The sequence below is a fragment of the Lemur catta genome, chromosome Y (genome assembly GCF_020740605.2).
Source record: "Lemur catta isolate mLemCat1 chromosome Y, mLemCat1.pri, whole genome shotgun sequence".
Classification (NCBI taxonomy): domain Eukaryota; kingdom Metazoa; phylum Chordata; class Mammalia; order Primates; family Lemuridae; genus Lemur; species Lemur catta.
In genome coordinates, this window is record NC_059156.1 from 3,612,527 (window position 1) to 3,626,984 (window position 14,458).

General features: G+C 51.5%; 1 protein-coding gene across 2 annotated transcripts in view; it reads left to right on the forward strand.

Annotated features, from left to right (window-relative positions):
* LOC123629050 (F-box-like/WD repeat-containing protein TBL1X) overlaps window positions 1-14,458 on the forward strand; it is a 1,209,717-nt gene that overhangs the window by 813,842 nt on the left and 381,417 nt on the right. The gene's annotated exons all lie outside the window — the stretch shown is intronic.

A 14,458-nucleotide genomic window follows, 5' to 3' on the forward strand; every position in this document is an offset into this window, starting at 1 on the left:
TCGCACGGGGGCTCGCCGGCCGGCGGCCACCGGGTCGACCCCGGCTCTCGGGGGAAAGAAGGGGGGCAGGCCGGGTCTCCACCAGACGACGACCCCCACCGCCCCCGGGGCGGGAGAGAGGGCCGCGGCAGGATGGGCGCCCCCACCAGGCCCGCGCGGCGCCATCCCCGAGCACAGGGGCGGCACTGTGCCGGCCCCGCCCGGCCGTCGCCGCCTGCGCCTTGGTCGCCCTGTCTGGACCCCACCACCACCGTGCTCCTCCCCAGAAACCCAGTCCCAGCCTGGGGGACCAGCCTCGGCGGGGTGCGCGGGGAGGAGGCGGAGTGGTGGGCGGTGGGGGCGGCACCCCGAGGCAGGACACCGGGAGCCAGGAGGGGGGGATGGTGTCCCCCCGGGTTGCGCCCCCCCGCACCTTCCCCGGCGCCCTCGACTGACACACCGTATCCCTGCGCGCCCACCCCGCACCATAGCCCGGCCACGGACGCCATGGTACATGGGGTCGACAATATGTCCCCGTCACACAAATCTCTGTTGGCCCGGGCTCCTGGATGCCATGTGAGCGGTCACCGCCAGAAGGCTCTGGCGTCGCAGGCTTCTCGACTCCCTCCGCCTCCCTGCCTCGCTACGTGGCCGACGGTGTGCCTTCCCCCCACCCTCGTTTGCTCTTCCTTTCTTTGCGTCCCCCCCGCCCCCTCTTTTCCTCCGCACACGCGCAGTTATCACGCTCACGAACTATCCCGGGGACCTGGCGTGACTTTAATCGCACCCCCCCTCACCACCACCTCCTGGCGCGGAGTGTCAGAGGGACGGGAGCGGCGGAGGAGACAGTCACAGGCCGGGAGAGACCCGCGCACCACCGGGCCGCCTCCGGCCAGACACACGCGCCGCGCGCATCCGCCGGGACAAACCCTGTGTCGAGGGCTGACTTTCAATAGATCGCAGCGGGGAAGCTGCTCTGCTACATACAAAACCCCGACCCAGAAGCAGGTCCTCTAGGAATGGTTTAGCACCAGGTTCCCCAGGAACGGGCATTGAGTGACGGGCGAGGAGGACAGCCGCCCTTCTGGCCACACCCCTTTTCCCAGGACTAGGGGCGCTCCGCACCTTTGTGTTTGCTGGGCCCCTATGCCTAGGGAGGCATGTGGCCAGAATCTGACATCCTAAATGTCTTCTTAGAAAGAGTGTGGGGGTGGGGGTGGGGCAGAGAGACAGAAAAGAAAGGGGCAAGAAATGGCTGCCACAAAAGTATCAGAACAGATAAGCGATCGATAGGGCCAATCTGGTTAAGTTCTTTCCCTACCCAGGGAACGACTTCACATAGCTGGTGTCACTGCAGTGAGGCCACGTTCCAGTGGACACGGAGAGTCAAGGGAGAGTCAGGGATAGACTTTCACGCTCGGCACTGTCTCTGGAGGCAGCGGGAAGGTGCAGAGTGGCTGAGGGTTCTATGCTCCTTTAACACACCATCAGGTCAGGTAAAATTGAGGACAGATTTCCAGTGTTTCGGGAAAGGAAGAGCACTCGTGCAGGCCATCTATCTGTACGTCAGAGAGGGTCCTCGAGAGTGGCTTTAAGAGCCGGGATGTGCCTAGACCAAGAAGGTACACGATCCTGAGTGAGAATGGTCCGTCCCATAGAGTCAGTCGCTAGGAGGCCACCTGTCGAGATGGAACTCCCCCCTACTCCACCGCCACCATCATCCCCTTCCTCTCCCCCCCTCTCCGCCCGCGCGCTCGCCCCCCAGAGCACACAGACTCAGAACCGAGTCACTCGGTGCCAGAGCCCTGCCCGGGTGCCCCATCCTTCAACCGAACTGGGAAACAGGTGGGCTTTCGGACCCTCGGGAGGGAGCTTCACGGTGGGCGGACAGATCAGAAGGGGCTCAGTTCCCTTGAGTGGGCAGGCTGGGGACGGTCCGTTAGGACCCTTGAAGCAATGTCGGGGGCATCTATGTGGAGGTCCGAAGCTAGCCTCTGAGAAATCGTCCCGAAAGAATGATGGCGTACACAGATCCCCTGCGTTCAAGAAGCGAGCTTCATTTCTAGAGGAGGGCCACCCACGCGGGGGAACCGTGAGCTTCCCGTAGACATTCTCTTGAAAAGGAAATTCACCTAGTGGAGTGAAAATCGGAAAATCGCTGTCTTCCGACGCAGCGGCAGAGAAAAGATGGCACCAAAATCAATGAAACACACACCTCCTCCCATCTGAACGAGCAATCCGGACGGTCACGTAGGGAGAGCGACGGGCTCTCTTCCCTCCCTGTGCTCTTCTACCCTTCGTTGTGGTTTTTTTCCTTCAGTGGCTACAGGAAGAGACACGGGGGGGTGGTCAGCCGGCTCGCGAGTGGGTTTATTATCCTCTGCGAGTATCAACACAGGCCACTACCTAAGTGAGGGAACACGCCCGCGTCCCATGTCATGTGGCTCAATGCCTGGCAGATACTAGTCTTCGCAGACCTCTTCGTGACCGACAGGACGTCGCCTTAGACACGGACATATCTTGTCCCTCCCTCCCGAGGTGATAGGCGATTCTGTGTGTCCTCGGGGTCAGGGCACGGTCTGCCTAGGCACCTACAACACGTGTGACAACAGGATTGATGGCTCTGCCATGAGAAGGAACTCCTGTGGCACGGGAGTGGGGGGCTGGAGTGCTGAAGAATTCGGCTGAGTGAAGGAATGTCACGGGATTCAGAGTGCCATCCGTGGGCTGAGAGGCGACAAGGGCAGGCTTTGGAAGGCTAACATTCTCCCTGCCTTCCGTCTGTTAATACAGAACGTACAGGCCCTGCGCGGTAGCTCACTCCTGTAATCCTAGCAATCTGGGAGGCCGTGGTGGGAGGATCGCTCAAGGTCAGGAGTTGGAGACCAGCCTGAGCAAGAGGGAGACCCGCGTCTCTACTAAAAATAGACAGAAATTTTATGGACATCTAAAAATATGTACAGAAAAATTTTAGCCGGTCACGGTGGCGCATGCCTGTAGTCCCAGCTGCTCGGGAGACAGACGCAGGAGGATCGACTGAGCCCAGGAGTTTGAAGTTGCTGTGAGCTAGGCTGACGCCACAGCACTCTAGTATGGGCAACAGAGTGAGACTCTGTCTGTCTCAAAAAAAAAAAAAAAAAAAAAATATATATATATATATATACACACAGATATATGTATACATATCTGTGTGTGTATGTATATATATACACACACACACACACATATATATATATATTATATAAAGAAAGACAAGGCTGGCATGGTGTCACTTCTCTGTAGTCCGAGGTACTCGGGAGACTGAGGCAAGAGCATTTGTTTAGGCTGGATTTGGAGGGCGCAGCCAGGTATGATGAGGCCAAGGCACTCCAGTCTGGGCGTAGAGCGTGACCCTGTCTCAATGAAAGAACACAGCGTGTGAGCCGCAACTTTTCCCATGTATCCGGCACAAATACACTATTGGGGTGATGGGCAGAGGTTTGAATCATAATGCTGCCTACCACAAAGTAGTTTCAAATAGCAGAAGTTTCCCTCAGAATAATGCTACAGGGAAGGAGGGCTGAATGTCCACCTGCATCAGTCAGAATAGGGACAGTGTTCATACATAATATAGAATGATTCTGCCATGCCTGGGACATAAAGAGAAGAGAGCATGAACTCACAAGAAGCAGCCCTTCTCTTCCTCAGTAGTGGTAGTCTCTTCTTGGCATAGGCACGAGATTTCCATCTAATGGCCTTAATGCAGAAAGAAAAGGGGAAAGGGAGGTTTGGTAACAGGTGTGTGAGATATACCCTACCCTGCTGTATTCTTTCCAGAATTGCTATGTTGTTTGTAGCCTTTCCTTCTCAGCATATGAAGGATCCTTGACCTCATGCAGTTTGTGAAACAGCCCCAGATGTCGATCCTGATCAGTGCCCAAGGGGAGGACACGCTTAGCTACATTTTCGATTTGGGGGTCAGGCCTGGGAAACTTAGGTTGGTGGGTTTAGAGGGGAGTGGTGAGGAAGACAATTAATTCTTACATGCAAGAAATAGAAGGTCACTTGGTTAGAGAATAAGCTGTCCTCACTTTCGCTTGCCGGCTGGCAGGTGGAGGAAATCAAGCATCCCAATAGTTGCTACAGGATCTTGCTGTTCTTCGGGAACAAAACCTACTTCCGGAATAAAGTGGTTGCCAAAAAATATCTCGTTACAGGTTTTAGAGTGTTCTGTATATAAATAGCACATTGTAGGGAAACAAGGAATATTTAACTTATTCCTTTTGTTTATGTTTTCTCCCATTTTGCTTTGTTATTTTTCTTTTGTTTTGTTTTTCCTCCTGTCTCATACTTTTGACTAGAACTTCCAGGGTTTTGTTGAAAAGAAGTAGGGAGAAGCATCTATTCTTGTCTTTTTCCAGATATTAGACAATATGTTCCAACATTTCTCTGTTCACACTGATGTTTCCCTAGAGTTGCCACAAGTGGTTTTTAAGGTTTTCAGGTACGTTATTCTGTATATAGTTTATGGAGAGATTTTAACTTGAAGAGATGTTGAATTTCATTAAATGGTCTTTCTTAATCTATTGAAATGACCATATAGTTTTTGTCCCCTATTCTGCTACAGATATGCATACTATTCTTTGATTTGTGTGTGTTGAACTTTTCTTGTATCTCTGGGAGTAATGCTACTTGACCTCAGTAAATGATGTTTTTAATGTGCTTAAGTTCAATGAAACTCAGTTTGCATGCATCTGTACACAGACTTGGCAGGGAGGCTGGCCTTCTCCCTACTGTGGCGTTGGAAGGGGAACGCACTGGTCAGTTGGGAGATGTAACACATGGGCATGTGGCAGTCAAGGCCTGGTGACAGGTGCCTCTGTGGCTGGCAACATCTCCTTTCTAGTCTTCCATAGGCATGTGGAAGATTCCCCCAGGACCCTCCTTGGAATGGTCACAGGGGCTGAGGGGAAGAAAACAGGGCAACATTCCCCTGAGGACTTGTTGTGACCCACTTGTCCTCGCAGGAACATGCATGCGCACTGCCCTCAGGGTGCCCAGTCCAAGCCCCCGGGAGGAGCGTTCCCAGCAAAGGTGCTGGACGTGCCAGTGGGAGGTGCATGGAGGCAGGGCTGGAGGGTGACAGGGCATGTGGCAGCGCTGTGGGGTCCCAAGGATCACTGACTCTCTCCCGCTTCCTGTAGGGCCCAGGGCCACAACAAGGTAGAGGCACATGCCCTGGCAATTCCACAGGCCCTTGAGCATCGTTTTTATTGCTGGAGTTGTACCCTGACACCCACATAGGGACAGGAGGAGGTAGGGACTGAGCAGACAGGGGTGTGAGGCATGAGCAAGCTGTGTGCCCCCCGGGATTGTCTTGCCCAGAGGATGCCATCCTGTGAGTTCCTGCTATTACACAGAAGGGACAGGGACCGAGGCTTCAAGCCTCACCCTGGCCATGGCCAGCTCCCCCGGGGCTCATCCATAGGAGGGAGCCACTTCCAGAAAAGTCCTAAGCCTGACGACGAGGTGAGGGAGTAACTGTGCCACAGCTGGCTAGGGGTGATCTTAAGGGGTGCCCCAGGTGTGTCTGTGGTCCTCGTGTAAGAGAGGCATCTCCCTGGCCTGGCAGCAGGCTGAACTTCTCCCTTGTACACCTGCCTGCCTCCTTCTCACCACACGTTCGGAATTCTTATGCTCTCTTTTGAGGCTCAGCAGGTATTTTCAGAGTGAGGGATTGACAGCCACATGTGCGATTACTTCTACTCTCCTTCTAAGAAGTCCAGAAATTTCCTGCATTTTGGGGGGTTTTGGCCTGAGACATGACCACTGGGTTTGTGCCAGCCACGCAAGGCAGGTGGCTGAGGCTCTAGAGAGGGAGCCCAGACCAGCTCTGACCTCTGCACCGTGCACATCCACACCCTTGCAGACAGGGTGGGCAGACAATTTAAGCTCCCGAGCAGCTGGGACTACAGGCATGCGCCACCGTGCCCGGCTAAAATATTTCTGTATATATTTTTAGATGTCCATAAAATTTCTGTCTATTTTTAGTAGAGACGCGGGTCTCCCTCTTGCTCAGGCTGGTCTCCAACTCCTGACCTTGAGCGATCCTCCCACCTCAGCCTCCCAGATTGCTAGGATTACAGGAGTGAGCTACCGCGCCTGGCCTGTACGTTCTGTATTAGCAGACAGACGGGAGGCAGGGAGAATGTTAGCCTTTCAAAGCCTGCCCTTGTCGCCTCTCAGCCCACGGCACAGATCTGCTATGCTCTGTGGAGTTACCCTTGAAGGATCCTGGCTTCTCATGCCTGTCGGTGTCTAGGATGGGTTCATTTGGGGAAAGGCAACTGTGTTCTGAGGAGTGTGCGGTGAGTGGGACTGGGATTTGGGTTTGCCCCGGAGCAACGGAGACTGGCCCCTCCCTGCTCCTGTGGGTTTCCTTCTGCTCCTCTCAGGGCTCCACAGCAGGATCGAGCCAGGTGCCACAGAACACAGGAAAGCCTGTGCAGGGGCCTTCAGCTGCCCAGCAAATGCCAGTGCAGGCCCACAACAAATAGACTTCCACACTGCCTGCCAGGTGGTGGAGGTGGTGAAGAGAGGCCAGACCTCAACAGCAAAGCTGAAACTGCCCTCTGAAGGTTCCGGTCCCACAGCTTGCTCCCGTGAATCACCCCAGGGAAAGGGGCCTACACATGCTCTTCCTGGGCTGCATGGTGGGAGGCAGGAGTGGTCCTGTCTCCACAGCCATTTTAAGGGGTGAAAACATTCGTTTTGCTCTGAATGCAAGTAGTCGCCCAGCTGTGTCCCTGTCCTGACCCCATGGCAGAGCATCTGGGTCCTGATTCCACACTAATAAGGTGCGCATGGTATCATGACACTTTGTGCTCAGTTTGCTTGAATGGAAGTATTTTCCTGGTGAGGGTTAGTCAGGGCCCAAGTGTAACTCTGCTTATGAATGCACACTGTGAATTTGTATTGGCCTCTCTCGCTCTCTCTCTGCCTCTGTGCGTGTGTGTGGGTGTGTACGTCGTTTCCCTCAGCCTCCACTCTCACAAGTCTGCCCCTTCAACTCTGTATCTCTTTCTCTGACTAGTGCTATAAGCCCATCTGTCTGAAGTCTTCCATGCCCTGCATGTGTAATATTTGTGCCCTTTCTGTCCATACCCCACTCAGTGCTCTCATGCTACATGGGCTGCTATTGGATTTTTCAGTCTGACTATTCACCTTGGCTTCTTGTGTCATCCCACCATTCCCATGGAGTAAAACCCTTTCATGTCAACTAAGCCATCTGTTTGTTGGTGTTTGTAGTTTCTGGGTGGGTAAGCAGTAGGGACAATTTGCTTTGCTACATGGCACACCAAGACACCCCTTGGAGACTGAAATATGGCAAGTCTCTCCCAGTAATAACAGAGGCAGCAGTCATGCAGTGATCCTGTCTGGATGGAATAACATGTTTCTTCTGGGAGCAATGTGAGAATTCTGTGTTTCCAGGAACAGGAAAGAGAGGAGTTAACTGGAAAAGCCAAGTTCCTATCGTCTGCGGGATTCCTCTGTGAATTCTAACGAAGACAGGAGGAGATTCTCCAGAAATGTCCTCGAATTTTAAATAACCTCTGCTTTACACTCACCACAGTGCTGCCCTAACCTCAAGAACCGTGAGAGATATTTACCAAGACAAGGTATTCTTGTGTTTTCCCTGGATCAAAGGGTGCCCTCTACAGAGGGATCTGGTTCTTTTGGCCCTCTCCAGCTTGCTAGGTAGAGAAAGGCTTATGTTTAGGATATGGGCTACACCATCACAGCACCACAGCAGGACATGTCCAGGGGATGGTCACGTGGGGTTGAACGCCTGTGAATGGCTTCACAAAGACAGAGCATCATCACATATTCACAGGCCAGGAAACAGTGCTGTGGCCAGTGAGGTGTCCTGGGAGCAGATGGATGTGTAAGGAAAGGAAGGTGAGATGAGTGTCTAATCTGCAGGTGTTCACATATGAGTGAAAAGCAGACAGAGCAGAGGGGTGGGGACATTACAGAAGTAGGGGCATAGAGCTTTTCTTTGAGCATCTATCCTTGCTGGCAGGGTACCTTCCACCTCACCACCCTGGCACGCGGAAGCTCAGGTTTGCCACTGAGGACAGCCATGGACTGCTGTCGAACACGAAGAAGTCAGCAGACACAGGGCTGCACATGCACTGTACAACCAGGTCGGGAGATGCCAAGCCAGGAACCTCAGTCCCCAAAGATGTCGTGAGTACAACTGTCCTTGGTAGACTCTTTCCCTCTCTGAGGTAACAGGCCTCCATGCCGGGGAAAGGAGGAGGAGGAGGAGATCTGCAAGACAGGCTTCCTGCATGGACCTGCAAAACTCACCTATGCATAAAGGGAACATCCCTCACAGAAATGTCCTCCCCTCAAGTGCACGTGGCAGGCACCTTCCCCATGGGAGATCAGACCTTCTCCCAAAGAGTAGAGATAGGAGAAATTTTAGTGTGGTTATGATACGATGACTGCATTATCGTACCCTACATACTTACCTCTTAGCACGTCTCAGTTTTTTCTTCCTCCCTTGAACTGCATCTGAAAATATTGTGGGTGATAATGATTTCTGATATGGCTGGACAAAGCCTTGTGCTGAAAGCCTGACAGTTTGGGGGCAGAGTGGGACACAGGTGTTTGCAGGAAGGAAGGTGAAAGGATCCTCTTAAATTACCTGTGGTGTTCTGGGAATAAAGAAGTCCTTTCAGCTGAGGAATCTTAAGGAGGATTACATTTATTTCCGTGGGTGCGTTAATGCAGAGGGGAGGTAGGGACTGTCCCAAATGCGCCTCCCTGCCCAACAGGGAGCGAACTCAAGAATGCGTTAGGGGTGTGAGCACCGTTGCGTGGTACAGGTGTAGCGCCGGGCAGGCAAGTGCACTGAGAAATTATGCTCGTACATATGTCCCATGGTGAAAACAGGAGGGCGAAGGCCCTCCTAGGCAGACGCTTTAAGTGAACTGCGGGGAATATTCGCTGTTGTTTCAGCCTCGTGCACATGCTCAGTGCGTTTTTAGGTACAGCTATTGGGTGGAATATCGCTTACACTGACAGTTCCCACCAAGCATGTGGTGGGAGAAGGTGCACACTTTCCTGCCAAAGAAACGCAAAAGACAATGCATTAGTACACCGCAAAGTTATAAAGTTCTGGTATTTCAGTTTGGCCATACAATTGTCTATTTTCAGCCTCATGTAGAGTGTAGCTGGTAAATCACCCTGGCTGAGATAGGTCTTGCTGGCACGGCCATTTAGAGGGGCCAGACATTTCAGTGAACTAAAAGAATTTTTGAGCAAAGCTTTTCAGGTTTATCAAACCGGTTACACGTAGGATGTGACATTGGCCTCGAGGGAAGCCGGCGAGCATTTATTGGAAGGAAGCATGCACACCACATGGCACTGGGGAGCCCACAGCAGGAGAACAGAGAGGAGGCCTTCTCTGCTGTGGGGCTTACAGGGGAGAGCCTCCTGGTGCCTGGCGAGCGTGGGATAGCTTGGCTCCAGAGGCCAGCACCGTCTCAGGACTGGACGAGGTCCCAAAACATGAAGCACAAATGATGTATCCACAATCCTGCCACATGACACCAGCTTGCTTCCCAGGGCAACACAATGACCCCTCTGCCTGTGACGGTGGCTGACCAGAGGTGACCCAGCGGTATCCCCGATTTCTGGGGTGCAGACTTTTATGCAGCTCGGTCCATGCAAATATCAGCGTGACAGAGGCCAAGTACATATATCTCAGCTATGTGGGAATCTGGATACTGGGATGTGGTGTCACTCCCCACATGGACTGGCTTCCACATGCCCAGTCTTGATGAGAACAAGAGAGACGTGCTACAGCTGCTGCTGGGCTTTCCTGTGGCAAATATCCTCGGGCCTGTGTCTACATTTCTAGACAATTGGCAAGGTCGGAAGGGAGGCAGATGATTCCCTGGGTGCAGACCCAGTAGATCCCATGGTATGCTGCCAGCCCAGGTACCAGTGCCTATGACAGAGGGGATCTCAGACTGCAACTTCCAGTCAGGTCCCAGATACAGCTGGGTGGGAATCGCTGCCACCGCAGACCAGAGTGGCAGTTGGGCTAGTGAATGAGTTCAGGGCCAGGGTCAGAGTCAGAGGAACAGCCAGGTCTTGAACAGAAGGACAGAATGAGAAGGGAGAGCGAGGAGACTGAGGGAAAGAGTGGACACAGATGGAAAGGACACAGAATGAGACAGTGGCACCGGCTCAGTGAGCGGCTGGATCAGACCCTTCCTGAAGCTTTCTTTCAAAAGAACCCCAGGAACGCAAGGAGGAGGGGTGGTGTCCACAATGCAGTCCTCCCAGCTGCCCACCCAATGCAGCACAGCTGAAGGGACTTCTTTATGCCCAGAATATCACAGGTAATTTAACTGGGTCTTTCCACATTCCTTCCTGCAGAGACCTGTGTCCCGCTCTGCCGCCAACCTGTCAGGACTTCAGCAGAGGGTCCTGTCCAGCCATGTCCGGAATCACCCTGACCCGCAACATTTTAAGATGAAGTTCAAGGCAAGGAAAACCATATGGTGTGTTTAAGAGGTAAGTGTGTTGGATATGATAATGCAGTCACCATAACAGAACTTTAATAAAACTTCTCCTATCTCTGCTCTTCCAGCGATGGTCCCATTTCCCATGGGGAAGGTGCTGCCACGTGTACCTGATTGGGAGGACATTTCTGTGCAAGATGTTACCCTTGTGTCCTCGTTTGTTTAGCGGGTCCATGCAGGAAGCCTGTACTGCACGTCTCCTCGTCCTCCATACCCATGTATAGTGGCCTGTTGCCTCCAAAATGGAAAGAGGCTATTGAGCATGTTGTACTCATGAGATGTTTGGTGACTGAGGTTCTGGCTTGGCATCTGCCGACCTGATGGTTTAGCATATTTCAACCCCTGTGTCAGGTGGTTTCCTCCCCGGGCCAAGCTCATTGTGGAGAATGTTTGGCTGCAGTCCCTGGACCAAGTAGGAAACATAATCTCCAACATATCAGGCTGACGACATGAAAGGGACCCTGCCAAAAAGGGTGGATGCTCAAAGGAAAGCTCTATGCCCCAGCTTGTGTAACATCCCCACCCTACAGCTTGGCACCTGTTGCTGGGGACAGGTTACGACTGCAAAGTAGACAATTGTCACACCAGTTTTTCCTTGCAGATCCTTCTGCTCCAAGGATATCACCCTGGGATCACCACTCTTTTCTGGGCTGTGAGCCTGGAATCCTGCTCTGTCTCTGTGAAGCCCTTGACAGGCGTTCATCCCCACCAGACCATGCCCTGGAGAGGTGCTGTTCTCCCACTGGGAGAGTGTAGACCTTGTCCCATACATAGGACTTTTCCTACCTTGCGAGGTGGAGTCCCCCACAGGAAACCGGCTCTCTCTGCGTAGTGCACCCCTTGATCCTCAAAACACAAGAATAGGTTTTCTGGGTTAATATCCTTGAGGGATCTTGATGGAATGGTGACACTCAGGGGTGTGTTAAAGAGAGGATTTTTAAGATTCAGGGACATTTCAGATGGATTTCCCTAGGTAGTTACAATTCAAAGAGGATTCCAGGAGACAACATGAAATTGGCCTTTCTATTGAATTTCCCTCCTCACTGCTCCCGGAAGCACAGAATTCTAATATGGCTTGCAGAACAATCAGGCCTTTCCTTGCAGAGTGGATGGCTGAATGACTGCTTCGCCCAGGATACTAACCAGAGACGTGCTACCTTTCGGTCACTGAGGGGTGTCTTGGTGGCCCATGCCCCAAAGTAAACTATCCCTACTGCTTACCCATGCAGAACCGCCAAACTCCAGCAAACAGATGGCTTAGTAGACACGAAATGATTCCGCTCTGTGGCATTAGTGAGATGACAGACACAAGGTGGGATGAACAGTGGAAGTGACAAAGTGATAGCAAGCCTGGGAGGATAAGGCCACTGACTGGCAGATGGACCTAAGGAGCAGAAATGTTAGACAAGCAGGGCACGGAAGGCTTCAGACAGATGGGCTTGCAGAGTTGGTGAGAGAAAGAGACACAGAGTTCAGTTGAGAGACATGTGAGTGTGGAGGCTGAGAGAAAGGAGGAAGGCAGAGAGAGGGAGAGACAGAGCGACAGTTCAATTGTGTGTGAGAGAGAGACACAGAGAGAGAGACAGAGAGAGACAAAGACGGACAGAGACAAAGAGACAGGCCAATACACATGTAGAGTCTGCATTCGTAAGGAGAGTCACACTGGAGCCCTGACTGATCCGCACCCTAAAATTACTTCCATTGCAGGAGACTTAGCATGGACTATCATGATATCTCATGGACCATATTGATAAAAAGTGAGGACACAGAGACACTGCCATGGGGTTAGGACAGGGGAAATGTTGGGCAACTACTTCCACTGACACTGAAACTTTGAGACGCCTTAGAATAGCTGAGGAGATAGGTTCCCTCATCACTCACAGCCTGTGTACTTGCAAGATCATCTTTGGTCCCCTTTCCCCAGGGTGACTCACAAGGCCAAGCAGTGGGACTGGCACCCTCAGGGGGCAGTTTCAGCTTTGCTGTCTGAGGCCTGGCCTCCCTTTACCATCCTATTGTCTGGTAGGTTGTTTCTTATTCTGGTTGTGGTGGGCCCACACTGGCTTACAGTGGGCAGCTGAAGGCCCCTACACAAACTTTCCTGTGTTCTGTGGCACCTGGCTGAATCTTTCTGCAGAGCCCTGAGAGGAGCAGAAGGAAACCACAGCAGGAGGGATGGGCCAGTCTCCATTGCTCTGGATCCAAAGACAAATCCCAGTCCCATCCACTGCACACTCCTCAGAACAGATTTCCCTTTGCCCAAAAGGAACCATCTAGACACCAGCAGGAAGGAACAGCCTGGATAGAGAGTAGGACCATCATTCTTGCTCACGGGAACCTCCACCTCCTGGCCTCAAGCAATCCTGCTGCCTCAGCTTCATGGATAGCTGGGACAATCGCGGCCCACCCCTACACCCTCTTATATATATTTAGTTTTACTAACTTATATATATTTAGTTTTAGAGAGACAGGCTCTCGGTGTTGCTCCATCTGCTCTCTAACCCATGAGGAAAGGAATCCTCCTACCTCGGCATCCAGAATGGTAGGATTACAGCCGTTAGCCAATGAGCCTGGCCCACTTCAGCTTTTCATATCACAAGGCCAAAAGCTCCGCCCTTGTTGCATCATGTTACTACCACCCATTTTGGTATTGGGTCCCATGAACAGGAGGGATCATGATGTTCAATTATGCGTACACTGGTTTCTCCTTACATAACTATCAATGAGTCTTCCTACACGTTTTTAAATATCTATGTGCTGACATCTTATTCACATGAAATTCCTATTCCCTTTACTGTTGCCTGCTAGTGCTTCCTCTGGCCTTCTGCCTATGCCTGGGCTTCCCAGCCTGTACGATGGTCACCTGCAGGCTGTAACCCCTTTTGAGAAATACAGCTCTCCTTTCCAAATTCATGAGACTTGCCATTCTTCATTAGAAAAATCTATGTATCTGTCTATCTATGTGTCTATGTAAAGGATGATACATTTACATCCTTTACATACTATATGTGAAGGGGTTAGGGTCTATGAGAGGTAAATAAACACTGATATCCAAGGAAAAAAGAATCTGTGCCTTATACCCACCAAGTTTTCCCAAAACAAATAAGGATAATGTTATCAGAGTAGGGCTCGTATAAGAAAGAAACCCAGATTCTTCAATGAGGATGAAGGGTACCAGGATTCTGAAACATCTACCTGCAAAGAAGAAAACTGAGAAAGCAAATCCCCTAAAGCAATCAAAATTTCAAAACTTTTGGAAGGGGAAAAGCTCAGTGCTACTCTGGTGAGTAGGACATAGGTTTACGAGCCAGGATCTTACAACCACATTCAAGTTAAGAGGAGGGCAGACTCTGCACACATAAGGAAGTTCACGGTTATGTCGACAGAAGAGCATACTGCCTGTAGTCAGAGCCTATGCACATGTAAGACATGTTTCTCACAGCCGGGAAGTTTCCAATCAACCTGGTGGGCGTATACATAACATTTCCTCAAACAACCTATCACCCAAGGACTTTCTCACCTGCACAGAGTATATTTTCCAGGGGAGACCACATGCAAGTCCAGAAAGCGAGTCTCAGAATATTTTTGGAAATACAGAAATTATCCCCTTTGTAGACCTTATACCAAGTAAGTTTTCTCAACACAATGGTCTAAAAGTAGAAAGCAACATCAGTGTGAGGCACCTCTGACATTTCACAGATGCATGCAAATTGAGTTTCATTGAATTTCAGCACATTAAAAACATCATTCACCATGGTCAAGTAGCATTTCTCCCAGAAGTAGAAGAATGGTTCCACACAGAGAAACCAAAGAATATGATGCATATCTGTAGCAGAATAGGGGCAAAAACTCTATGGTCATTTCAACAGATGAAGAAAGACCATTTATCGAAATTCAAC